Source organism: Melopsittacus undulatus, chromosome 12 (genome assembly GCF_012275295.1).
Source record: "Melopsittacus undulatus isolate bMelUnd1 chromosome 12, bMelUnd1.mat.Z, whole genome shotgun sequence".
In the NCBI taxonomy this organism is placed as follows: domain Eukaryota; kingdom Metazoa; phylum Chordata; class Aves; order Psittaciformes; family Psittaculidae; genus Melopsittacus; species Melopsittacus undulatus.
In genome coordinates, this window is record NC_047538.1 from 1,546,055 (window position 1) to 1,559,683 (window position 13,629).

Below are 13,629 nucleotides of genomic sequence, written 5' to 3' on the forward strand. Positions count from 1 at the left end.
TGTGTATTCCAGCAAATGGGAAATCACACCTGATCCTGTGACTCTGACAGCAACAGCTTATGCTTAAAAAGCCCTCCAGGTAATAAACCCTAATGAAATCACTAACTTTGTTTCTTTGTATGAGCCTATCTCAAGGTGAGCAATGCCCTATAGAAAGACAGGTGAGGGTCAAGGAAGCATCCTGGTTGACTGCTAAGGACTGCTCTCCCTTTCCTTTGTAAAACAGGGAGCAGAAGAGCAGCAAAGGGGGAGCCCACAGACAAGGAACTTGTGCTGTTTCTGGATATGACTCATTATCTTTTAACCAAGAAGATTAGCCTCCTATAGCAACAAGGAATATGGTCTCAAGAGTGTGGGGTTTTTCCTTCCCGTTTTAATGACAAAACCAGCTACTTTCTAATACAGCACCAGTGATGTCTGTTGGGCCACACAGAACTGCAAATTGTGGCTAAAATCTTCAGTGAGTTAAAACTGATTTTCTTCATTTTCTGGGGTTGCAGTATTTGACCATCCATCTGCCTGTCTCCTATGGGCCAGTAGAGATGATTTTGCAACAAGGTATCTGTGTTTTTCTGACATTCCCAAATCCACACCCAGAAAGGCAAATCCTCTGCCAGCTGCAAGTTTAACATTTAACTCTTTTTAACTCTGATTTTAGGGAGAAAATGTATATACTGTTCTTTCTTCTCCTTTCTGTATACAAAGCATGTACCCTCTCTCCTCATGCACATCGTGTAAGCAGACAGAAATGGGACTCTGGTGCTTGGGCCATACCTATGCCTATGGAGGAAGATTTTTCTAAACAGACAGGTTGTATTTGTGTCCATGTGTCCTGAAGATTAGAGCACAAACTCAAACACCTTTGGAGAGCTCATTCCTATGTCAAAGCGAGGCCAGTAATCTTGATTTAAGGTTGTATTTCACCACTGAATTCAGTATCTTTCATCCAGGCCATGGTATAAAAACCGTTCTAAAATAGCCTATCCCCCCAAGATACTGCACTTAAACTCACATGAGAAAGCAGGATTTATCAACCTCTCCTTCAGGAAGGACGTACAAACACTGAATTGCTGTGAGGGAACAAAGAGGGAGCCAGACTGTTCTCAGTAGCATCCACTAACGGAAAAAGAGGCTATGGGCACAGATTAAAAACCATCTGAAGAGATGAAAACACTTCTCTTTTCCTGTAAGGGTGGTGAGACACTGGAACAGGTTGCCCAGAAAAGTTGCAGAGTCTCCATTTACACAATATCCAAGAAGAGAAATCTCTGCCATGTTGTACATGGGGCAACCTGCTCCAGCTCTGCTTGAGCAGGGGACCAGACAAGATAATTTCCAGAGATCCCTTCCAGCCTCAGAGCTGTCAGGAAATGAACGTGCCAGGAAGAGTTATACCTTTGAGCACCTCCCACGTTTTGCAATACCTTGTTTTTAATTCATAAGTCTTTCAACTAAACCACCTGGAGCCAGCCTCTACATCCCTGCCATAACCACAGATCCTGCTTCAGGTAGTTTTCATGTCTTGAATCACTTTTAAAACACCACCCACAAAGAAACGGCCACAGCGGCCTCCATAAATCACCAGGGCAAAGCCCAACTGAATTCCCAACATCATCATTTCAAACCTTTACATTACAGAGGAAGTTTGATAGGCTGCCTATGAATAGAAATAATAAAACCCCCCATGCAAAGTAACTCTCATGATCAGGATTCAATGAATCAGCATCAACAAGTAACTGCATCTGGTATTTCTCATGCAGAAATGATGTTTTTAAACTTCCAAGGCTGCATCTTGCAAATACTCTGCTCCTGCTGTAACTGACTGGTTTTCTGCCTCTAATTTAGTGAAGGCTTTAGGTCAAGATAAAGCTGTTCCTAACACAGGAAAGCAGATCTGACTCAGTAACTTGTAGTAATGATAATTTTACATAGAGATCTAGCTCTCTATTTAGTGAGTTTATAATACACAGGACTTAGGGGTCCCTATGGCTCCTCCTATGCAGATCCACCTTTCCCTATAAAATGTACAGAATCAGACTCTGCCATTTTCTTTTCCAAGAGGACTCAGTGTTTATTATGCCTGTTCCACAGATGGGAGACTGCAGACAATAAGGCACAATTTGTGAAAGATCCAAGAACATGTTAGTGGCACGGGTAGGAGCAGGATTCAGCTTCCTAAAAATTCCCCCAGCCCTTGCTGAAACCACCATTCTTTTCTGTACAGAACACACCTTCCTTTTGCTCAGGTACACGTGTGTTCTCTACATCTTACACCCTTAGGGTAAGCCCTGTGAGCAACAGCATCTTCACAGCTTATCCTGCACACTTGCATGCAGTTTGCATTTTCTTTGTAGAACCTGCGGAGCTTTCCTGTCTGAGAGGTTTGTGAAGGGGTTGGCAGGAGACTAGGGATTACTGGCTCTGGATATTTTGGGATAGGTATCCTGTAGGTTTGTCAAACATCAGCCCTGCTCCACAGCATCCAGGCAAATGAAGTGTCACTGCCAACATGTTCCAGCTACCCAGACCAGGCGCAGTGCCTGCTGTCACAGGCCACCTCCATGGTCTGGCACCTTTCTCCTGCAGTCTTTGATTCCATACAGCTTCTTCCTGAACTGTCTTTCTCTGTATAACATTCCTGTTTCATTTTGTCCGCTCAGCTTTATTCACTCCTTAGCTACTGCTTATTTCTGTATCTATTTTCCTCACAGTATAAATATTCTCTGGAATCAGTCTGAAGCTTCATTCACTTGCCAGACATTTCAGGCAATTTTGGATAGCAGGAAGGAGATCCGGCAGCACAGCTTTCTGTCTAATAATGAAAGCTTTACTTTTGTCATCTTTATTTGCATCAGTCAGTCACGGTAACCTGCTCTGCTACACAAGGGGTTAGCCTGCTCTCTGCTACGTGCACAGCACCCTCTTGTGCCCTGCAGGACAGCAGTCACTCCACAGCCACCCTGGTCTCTTGCGATGAGCTAGGAGCAAGTTTTACCATACGCCTATAGCTTATCTATGCTCCGAGCTTCACTTCTTCCTCTTCCAGTGGCCTATTAAGTCACTCCATGCAAGAAAATAAGATATAATCCCAGTAGTGTTCTTATGTGCTAATTGGTGGTGTTCTTTTGGCTACTTGTTACAGTAGCAGGGTCCCTAAACCACAGATTGCCAATCACCTATTGCATGATTGCACTGAGAACACTTTTCAGTAGCTCATGATGTATCATGCATATCAGCATTTTGTCTGGCTTCACCTGCCACTGTGGTAAATACAAAACCTGCGATTCTGCCCTTTAGGCTCCCCTAAGGCGAGAGGTACAGGATGAGCTCAAGGAACACGCTTGTATTTCAAACAGGGTAACAGTTTCATAATCAAAGAACTTTGGAGAAGTTTGTGACAAACGCTTTTGTGCAGAATGAAGATGCAAAACCAATTTGTCTCCATACCTTCCAGTTGTAGGAGTTGAATAAACAGAACAGTAACAGTCGGCAGGCTTTGGACTAAAACAACAAAGATCTGGCTTTTCATTCCTTCAATTTGCTATTCAGGATACTGGTAAGAGAAACCTCTAAAATAAAATAGTGATAAGCCCACACTGGTCCTGGATCTTTGGTGTGCTTGTAGCACTACATCATGGCAAGCAGGAGGAACCAAACAAAACCCATTTGCTTCTCCATCTAGTGAAGTAAGAAATAGCTTTACAGGAAAATGACAAAGATTTCACCTTAGGAACTTCCAGCTCTCCCCTGAAATGTGCTCAAAACTTCCTGGAATAATTTGAGTAATGTAAGAAAAAAAGAAAGAACATGAAGGAACCCAATCTCAGCCAACACATCCTTACCTAGAAGAGACTGAAAATGGTCCATCCCCACCCACATTTTTAAAGAGCTCGTTGAGCATATTTTCCCATTGAGAATGGAAATTTCCTCCTTCCATGGAGGAGGTTATTATTCCAAACTTATGCTTCATTAAGGCACATGTCGTGTCCAACACTGCTGTACCAGGTGCACACAAGGACTGCAAACATTTTCCTTCCTCACCCTCATACATTAGCAATGTGTCATGGGGAACAGTGTTCAAACTTGAATGATTAACTGCATATTAATCCATCAAACACTGAAATAAAGCACCAAACAACAGTTCTGAATACAAGTCCCATTTTTCTTCAGATGTTTACAATTTCGCTTCCAGGGCTTTTTTTCTTTTGGGAAAAACCTTCCCCTGCAATGACCAGGTATGTTGTATGAATGCAGTCAAAGGGCACCTTTGGACAGTTCCCTCTGATCTTACATATAAGTGCTGAAAAAGCAAAAGATTCCTTTGTCTTACAATTCCTGAGATGGAAGAAACTGTGAACTGAAACTTGTGTTAGACCTGCCCAGCCTTTCTGCGCTGCTGCCATGTCACTGGGAGGGAAATGCCATCAAAATTAATCAATCTGGCAGCAGCAAGGATTGAGTTTGAAAACTTCAGACACTGCAGTTCAGAGCCAAATAAGACCAGTCTAACCCCATCAAAAGACTTCCATCATCTGCTCTAGAGAGCGTGGATCACACAGGTATGTGGTCACTGCCTTACTGTAAACCACTGACAATCTCTAAAAGCATCCACAAGAGATGGAACAGTGTAAATTATATTTTCTTTTTCCCTCAGGAATGAGTTTGCATCCAGCCACTACAGTGTAGTCAGCCCCATGCCCTCTGCTTAGCTGATCCTGAATTACTGCAACTTTAAAGCAAATTAAAGATGACTGAAGGTGGAAGTTCTCCTAAGCACAGAGGTGTGCTCATGTATATCCACTGCTAGTCTTGTATGTAATAGAGTCACAAATAAAGCTGGACTCCAGTTTCTTCTCAAACACTATTTATCTTGGCAGATTCACCAATGGGTCTGTCAAGTTCTGGAAAACCTCGAGGAGATCAGAGATTCTTTCAAACCTAAGAGTTTCTAAATAATGACATATATATATATAAATTCACCATCAGAGTTGTAGGGGAAAATTTAGGGTAGTCAATGACTTTAAAGTAGCTGTTGGAGTAGAACATAACTTTCATATCTGAAACTTGTTTCAACTTGCACCTAAACACAGAAGGAAGTTGGAGCAAATTCTCAAAGCCCCAAGACATGACAAAATTTAATCCAGCTCCGATGTAAAGCCAAGCACATTGTTATTTTTAACCCATGACCACTACTATAAAGCGAAAGACAGGAAGCTAGTAAGTCTTTTGGACTGATTTCCTCCAAGTCATGCCCTCCATACTCATCCTTTCCAGCCCCCCTCTGCTGAACACTCTATCAAAGCACTGAATGTGCCCCTGTGCAATCTGGCTGAGCAGAGGGTGCCATGTGACAAATGGTGCATGTTCTAGCAGAGAGGAGGGAAGTTATCTTTCAAGGAAGGAAACCCAGAAATTATTCTGAAATATCTGGGAAGCAAATTTATGTTCTCTCAGTAGGAAGCAGATAGTTCCTATGTGTGCCCTGTGCCACCTCAAAAACCCTTTGGAGAGTTCTCTTTGTTCTAATGAACAGCAAATGCATTTATAGCAACTAAACTAATTGACAGCTAATGCTTATTAAAATACTCCCTATATATTCTTTGAGTATAAAACCTCTCTGGAGGTCAGCATGGTACATCAGAGAAAAACAAAAACAACAAATCACAAAAACAACCCTCCCAGCAACCATAAAACCTCCCAAGGACACCTCACACTAAACCATGTCACCCAAGGCTTCATCCAACCTGGCCTTGAACACAGCCAGGGATGGAACATTCACAACTTCCCTGGGTAACCTATTCCAGTATGTTACCACCCTAACAGTAAAGAACTTCTTCCTTCTTTCCAATCTAACTTCCCCTGTTTAAGTTTTAACCCCATACCCCTAATGAAGAGTCTCTCCCTAGCATCTTTATAGGCTCCTTTCAGGTACTGGAAAGCTGCTATGACGTCTCCACACAGCTTAAATGGATTACCCTCATAGATTTAAATGTGCAGAAAGTATATCTGTGTCAGTGAGAATTCCAAGCATCAGCTGAGTAGTAGAAATCATGGAAATAATTATTAAACAGCCCTCTGTTGTCCTTTTCGATAAAAATATTTCATGATGTCCTGGTTTCAGCTGTAAGAGTCATTTTTTCCTCCTTCATAGAATCCCAGACTAGTCTGTGTTGGAAGGGGCCTTAAAGCACCTCCAGTTACAACCCCCTGCCATGGGCAAGGATGCCTTTCGGTAGACCAGGTTGCTCCAAGTCCTGTCCAACCTGTCTGTGATTCTATGGTAACTGAAATATCCACAGTCCTGTTCATGGTAGATGATCCTCATCAGTCACTTGTCTTCATTCTGAAGTGAACTTTCTATCCTCTCACAAGTCGCTCTGGCTATACACAAATCCAGTGTCCCTTAGGGAATGCGGCATATTTTGACTTGATGCCTTCTGACATATCACTCGCCTTGGTAATAAGTTGAGTAAAATGTCAGGTGGAATCATATCAGGGAGTGCAGCCATCCCTGAGCACGAGCTGTTTTGGAGCCTTGTAATGCTGCCTCTGGATTTGCTTTTCAAAAGTATGTTGATAGATAATGGTAATTATTACAATGACTAGTTTCAGAATTGCTTCAGGAATTACTTACCTCCCTGACAATGAACTGGGGGTACTTCTCTGGCACCTAACCTCCACAAGTCTATTACAGGCACACTTTGAATGGTACATTAGCAACCATTAGCACAGCTGATCTCTTAAACACAACTTCTTTCAGCCTACATGCTGATGTAACATACCATACAGGTATATGTACTCACAGTGGTACATATAATTTTAAAACTGGAACTTCAGTAGGACCCTTAGTGGTGGGAGTTAGAGGTGCCTTACTACTTGTTTGCACACTTCAATCTAAACCCCAGTGTTTTACCTTTACTTACAGCATAATACCTCAGGGCATCAGTTTCCCTTTTTTAAACAGGGGAAAGCATAAAATTGCTATAAGGATTACAGGATGTACAGGGTATAAGAGATATGGGTCTAAACCTCTGATTTTAGGAAGGATCTCTTTTGCTATGAAAGATGCTGTATTATCAATAATGCTTGCAAGCAACTGAAATTGTTAATACTCCTGGTATTGTACTTGGTGTACAGCTGCTTACACCTACAAAGACATGAATCATGGTCCTCTAATACAGTTTCCTACAGTGAAACCAAGAAGATATTAACATTCCAATAAGGAAAAAACCTCTTGATTCACTACTTCCATTGAGTGAAATAATTTATAGAATAGAGACAGTGTGGGCACTGGAAGGAGATTCTGTAACACTTATTTCCACGCTGACCAATTGTATAACCTTGGAAAAGTCACTCTGGTGCTAAGTGCCTCGGTTTCCCCACAGTTTCATATGGAAATAACAAGAAGCAGCAACGGGATGGAACATTAAAATTGGATGATATTCACCTCAGAAGCTTTCAGCATATCAATTTTAAAAGGCATGGGCTTTTAAATATATATATTTTAACAACATGATAGTGCCTTGATCTGAAGACACATGGCTTGAAGCTACTGAAGTGGTAAGCAGGCCTACAAGAGAGAAACTCTCTCACTCTCCTTTGTGTATAAACTAATTCTAGAACAAGACAGGTCTTGCAAATAGAGAGCAAAGCATAAAACATTTATTTCCTAATTTAAAGCATGACTGAATTTACCTCTTAGATAGGAAAATCCTGCATTTGAACTACCTTCCCTTCTCTCCCTTGAGTTATTACTGACAAGCTAACATCACAAAGCCTGAGCTCATGCAACAATTTGTGTAATGCAAAGATAAGTTCTTTCTGTGAATTCCAGTTGAATCACATTACTTTAGGTCCACGTTCCACATTCAGGCTGGGACTCCACTCTCCTACACAGTCCCGAGTCATCATTTAATCCAGACATTCATGATTTATAGCAAAGTTCAGAGAATAAATCAAGCCCTGAATTTAACAGTTGTTTTAACCATGCTAAACTTGCTTTAGATTTCTTTTGTGTCCTCTGTTGCTTTGTCTCCATTCCTGTGATACTTATTCAATTTATTTTTCAGGAAAACAATCCAGTATTATAACCTTTTGGCCAAAATACTTATAAAGCCATGCTATTAGTCTGGTATTTCTCCTAGACAAAGCATCAGCATTTGCAGCTGAGACCCTTTATTAAATTCAGTGGTATACTATTTCATTTTAAGAGACTACATGATTCATGTCAGTGTAATAATATGTGAATGAATCCAGTTTTTACAAAATAACTGAACCATCCAGGATCCCTGCCCTGATTTCAGGGCTTGGTTTCATTTTCAGTTGAGGTATGCTTTGCCTCTTAATACAGTGCTTCAGATTGCTGCTAGCTGTTGAATTTGCTTGCTTGTCAGAAGGTGAGCTGGGGGTCACCACCACAACTGTCATTTCAAGCAAACCCATGGTTTCTACTGCTGTAAGATCACTGTGCCTTATTTCTCTAACCAAACCTTCCACAGAAGCATGTATTTTCATACCCATTTGGACATGTAGCCACGGTGAGAAGACATGCTGCTGCTTGAAGACATGGCAGAAAGGTTGCAGTACAAAACCTTGCTTGTCTGGAGCATGTTTGTCTGCTTCATCTCCTCACTGGGACTAGGGAAGTGAGCACATTTTAACAGTACGTGAGAGCAGATCACTCCCTCTGCTGGCTGCAGACATGGTCTCTTGTTTATTCACTTACATTGTTTCCAGATAAATCCCAGTTACATGAAATGTGTCAGTCAGGAAAGGTTACCGGAAAACATCACTCTGCACTCCCACCTTCCCCACATTAAGTACCCCTTCACACACCAGTCTGTGTTTCTGCCCCTGCTTGCCCCCCCACCATCTGAAACAACTCCCCGTCTTTGCACCTCCTTTATGAAGCTGCTTATTCTTGGGAACATGCTTTGTATACAGAAAGGAGAAGAAACAACATTATATACATTTTCTCCCTAAAATCAGAGTTAAAAAGGGAATTTTGTCATGGAACTTCATGGAGGTAGTACTTCTTTATTCATCCATGTGTATTTCATTTATTCTAGAAGACACATAAGCATATTCAAAGAGGCAGTTACAAATCTACAGACCAGCTGGCTGCATCCATATGCTGTGTGTGCCTCAGTCCACCTCCTTGTAAACCCGAGCAGATCCTGCTCCATGCTGAAGATGCCCAGGCTGCTGGGACACAGGATATTCAGGGACCATGCTGGGTTCTGCCTGCATTCCAAGCAGTGTGATCTCAGCCACGTTGTCAGGATTACATCATTTCTCAGTGCATTTCCAGCACAGTAACACAGTTTTAAATGTGTATTTAAAGCCATTACAACTTGTAAATTCCTAATGAGAGGGACTTGCTTTACCTGTATAAACTCACTATGAAAGCAATGAAAGCCTTTGAAAGTATCAAGAAACAAACTCACAGAACCATTCTGTAATAAATGAGACTGAATAACACAGTATTTGTGTGGTTTTTACCCCCCTTTTGGCTCCATTGCTGTGTTGCTTTCCTTATTTAACTGTTCTAGTTAAAAGAACACTCCTGACCTAAGAAAACCTATATCAACCTTATAATTTTTTGTTAAATACCTGGTGGTCATCCACAGGTTTAAAAGTAGTAAAGAGTGGGCATTCCATATTTAACTCTGAGTCACCCCATTGTATGTCACGTAGAGACAACTGCTGGCAAGCCTCTGCAGGGACTTTTTCTGAATAAAATGCTTATTGACAGAAATCCCAACTCCAGTGAGCCCTCAGGAGTGTGCCCACTCCCTACACCATATGTAACCTGTTGTATCCCATAAAATTTATGTTTTCAGGACTGTTCCTCCTGAGAACTTCACTTTGAAGAGAAACCTTTAGTAAGAAAGCAGATGAGCAGCTCTGCTCCAGGGGCCTTTATAAGCAGCCAACATACATATCTATCCTCCTGAGAAAGGCAGTGTCTACCAATTGTATCCTACTCAGGCAATGGTGTTACTCTTACTTAAAAGATATAAAGATTATAAATCATGCTTTAGGGTTAAACAGCCCAAATTCTACTTCCAGTGAAGAGCCTTACAGTAAAACAAAAAACCCCAAACCCACCAACAATTTACATTTTGAAATTATAAGAGGAAATAAATTCACTTTAACATCAAACCACAGTCTTTGAAACATCAGAGAAATATTGACATTTTACATAGATCAACTCACTCTTACATGTAACTATTGTGTAACCCTCTCTACCCTTTCCCTCCCCCTAGCCCATCTGAGTCAAGTCTTTTGAGGACTGACTGAAGGAGCATCATGGAGAAAAGCACCTTGTACAAAGACCAATTGCCCTTAAATCTCAAATGAAACTATTGCAAGTGTAGGTGCTTGTTGCTTTTCTGTTAGATACTCGTTTGAGAGTCAGATGACTACATTTTGATTTCCTGGCTTAGATGGAACCTGGCTACTTCAGAATTGCTCTATCAACCATCTTGCTGTACAGCCCAGAGGCACAAGCTCAGTCTGCGCTCATTTACCAGATCATGAAGTATTTTAGTTTGCCTCAATGCCACATAGATTGGCACACTGGTTGTGAACACTGGTCTATATTGATTTTGGTGAAACTGAGTTCTACCAGCTGAAAATCTAGCACCATCTCTAAAACTGACTAATATAATTATTCTAGCTTAAGATCTTCTACTATCATGCACTGTTGCCATTTTTCAAATCAATAATCTCTTCTGTACATCTGACAGCCAGGGCTGCTCACACATCTGTGCATATACACTACAATCAGGAGCACAGATGGTGAAGGAACAGGATTTGATTTATAGTTGCTTATCTTAAGAATTAATGCATAATACGAATATTTGAGTTTTGTTAATACTAATACCAATCCCTTTCTACAGGACATGTTTTACTTTCAAACAGTGAATTCTTGTATCTTACATCAGCTGCAAGGCTAACTTCACATTAAAAGTGGTGTTCCTGCCAGTCAGAAAAGGCTGCCTGAAACACAGATAGGTCTTTAAGTTCTCCCATTCCCTGACAATGAAAAACTTCTAGATTGCCCTTTTCTCACATCTTGCATACCAAATGCATTTCGAGACATTAGGAACTAAAAGCACACTGACTCTAAACCAAAATCTACCATAAAGCTATGCCTGTTTAAAGCCTATGCAAATCAATTAAGAGGTATTATGGATTTAATCTTTAACAGTTTGTAAATAAGGGAAGGTAAAGGCCATTTCTGAAGGCAAGGGTATGTATTTCTGCAAAGCCTTTTAAGAATCTTTGACTTCCATGTAAATAACCCCATAACATGGAACATAATCATCCATACTCATTTTCAAGTCCACTATGTAGACCTGCAAATGTATATAGAGAGATGACTTCTCTCTATATACACATGTAAAAAGGCAACACAAATGCCTCATCTTTTGAAAGAGAAATATCCAAATTACCCCTCTACTGTCCCAAAGTCTCACAAGTTGTCAGAGACAGGACACTGCTGACAGGTTTCAATGTCTGGGTTTGCGCCTGACTAACCCTGTTTCCCATGAATATGCAGCTCACATGCTGCCAGAATTTCTCCTCCCACAGAACCATGACCTGTACAAGTCTTCTGTATCTCCAGCACATAGAAAATAAACCAGTATTTCCTACTCTTTCACTAGAATTACACTCAAAAAGTGGAAATTAAGCATTCTATTAGATTATATCCTTTGCAAATCTGCTCTGGAACTGAAAAGATACCGTCTCTTTCTGTTGCCAGATTTCCTGTTTCTGTACCCCAGGGGCAGCTGTGGGCCCTGCAATATTTGGTCAGAAGCACAGAAACTGTTTTCTGCAAGCTTTATTAATTTTCAAGCTATTTCCTGTTTCCCCTTTTCAGCCAAACCCACCCCTTTTGGCAGGTACTGACATACACAAAAACACACAATTCAGTTTTAAGAGATGTTCTATGACTTGGAATAGGAAGAGACCAAGAATGACAGCTACAGTTTTTCAACTTTGCTTTACTGTCAGGTAACCTTTGAGCAAATCCTGCTGTACAGAATTGCCCATCTCCATTTTTGAATCCTTTACGTAATAGATTTACTCTTTGAAAACATTAAATCACAAGCAGAGAGTATCCACAAACCAAATTCTTCTGGAGGTGGAAATCAAAAGCAAATTCTGCCCATAGGTTGTTTTTTTCTTAAGTGATGTTTAGGCAGCTTCTTGTGATACATAACCAAACCTGCAGAAACCTCCTGTCCAGTTTGAGACACTAGAGCCTGGTCAGGCATGTCCAGGCTCAGTTTACAGGAGCTCTGCATGCTTGGCGCTCCTGAACTTCCATCCTAAAAGACTCAGGTGTGCTCAAAGGGTTTCTAAAACAGTCAAACATAAGAAAAATCACATATCAGTTCTGGTAACACAGCCCTACGAAGTTTAGACCTCTCTCTCACCATATATATTTCCTTGTGGTTTTGAGGTAGCTGTAGTGAAAAGGGGAATTATTCCTGAAGCATCTCAGGAAAATAGTAACAAGTTTGTTGTCATCTGAGGCTAAGTACAATTAACAGCTTCATGCAACGTCTGGAGCTGCGTTACAACCATCCCTTCTCTCCAGCCCGTTAACCTCAGGAGCTGAGTCAGCATTTTCCCCAGAGCTTATTGTCACACTCTGCCCTATGGAGCATTCCTTACTTTCTGGATCATAGTGTTTCCTTGCAGGGAAAGGAAATCTGGAGCTAGATTTTTACAGTGTAGATGAATTAAATGTACATACACAGATTATTTCCATGAGCAGCAAAATGCAATCAGTTCCAGGATAAACTGCCAAATCATTGCCAATTATAAGGCCAAATAATACCAGGGAAGAGATCAACACAAAGCACTGCACTTTCAGAAGGGTGTATGTAGGTAGATGGACCAATGCTAACATAAAGCAGTCCTACAGCCACAGAAATTGAGCTGACTACATTTACACCCTGCACGAGAAGAGTTACACAGGATCAGAGGACAGCTGTCCTCACTCATATCAGAGCTGCTCTTTAAAGGCCCATTTATGACAACAGGGAGTCTTCTATTGACTTCAGCACTCCTGGGTTCATATTGCAACATTGATTCAGGGAAAAACATCATCCCACACTTCTGCCCACTGAGGCATAACACTTTGCAGGATACAGTCATTACTTTTCTACTCCTTGAGCTCTGTTTCATTCTTTGCTCTTGCTGAACTAGAGACAGACTAAGCCTCTCAAGGCTGTGCACATGACTGATACAGTCAGGCAGAAAGGACAGATAATGAAAAGAAAACATGAGGGCTGATTGTACTCAAGACCCTTTCCACCTCCTCCCTTAAACCACCGTGATTAAAAACACACAGAGCTGGCTGGCCAAAAAATTGAGGAAAACAAAAGGAGGGCTCCCATGCACTCATATCCTGGCAATTTGTGGGAACTGTCAGAACACACCCAGAACAAAAAATACCAAATTACAACATCTCTTCATAGACCTAAACCTCAGTTCACTGCAGTGGTGGAGCACATGTGCAAGTCCACTCCCAGAGACATACACTTACATAGAGTAAGTGCTTAACTTTCATTTTGAAGCAAGCGGAGCACATAGTTCAGTGCTGCTTTA

The 13,629-nt window shown here is 41.2% G+C and overlaps 1 protein-coding gene across 1 annotated transcript in view; it reads right to left on the reverse strand.

The window, feature by feature from the left end:
* DHRS3 (dehydrogenase/reductase 3) overlaps positions 1 to 13,629 on the reverse strand; it is a 180,028-nt gene that overhangs the window by 136,382 nt on the left and 30,017 nt on the right. The window lies entirely within an intron of this gene.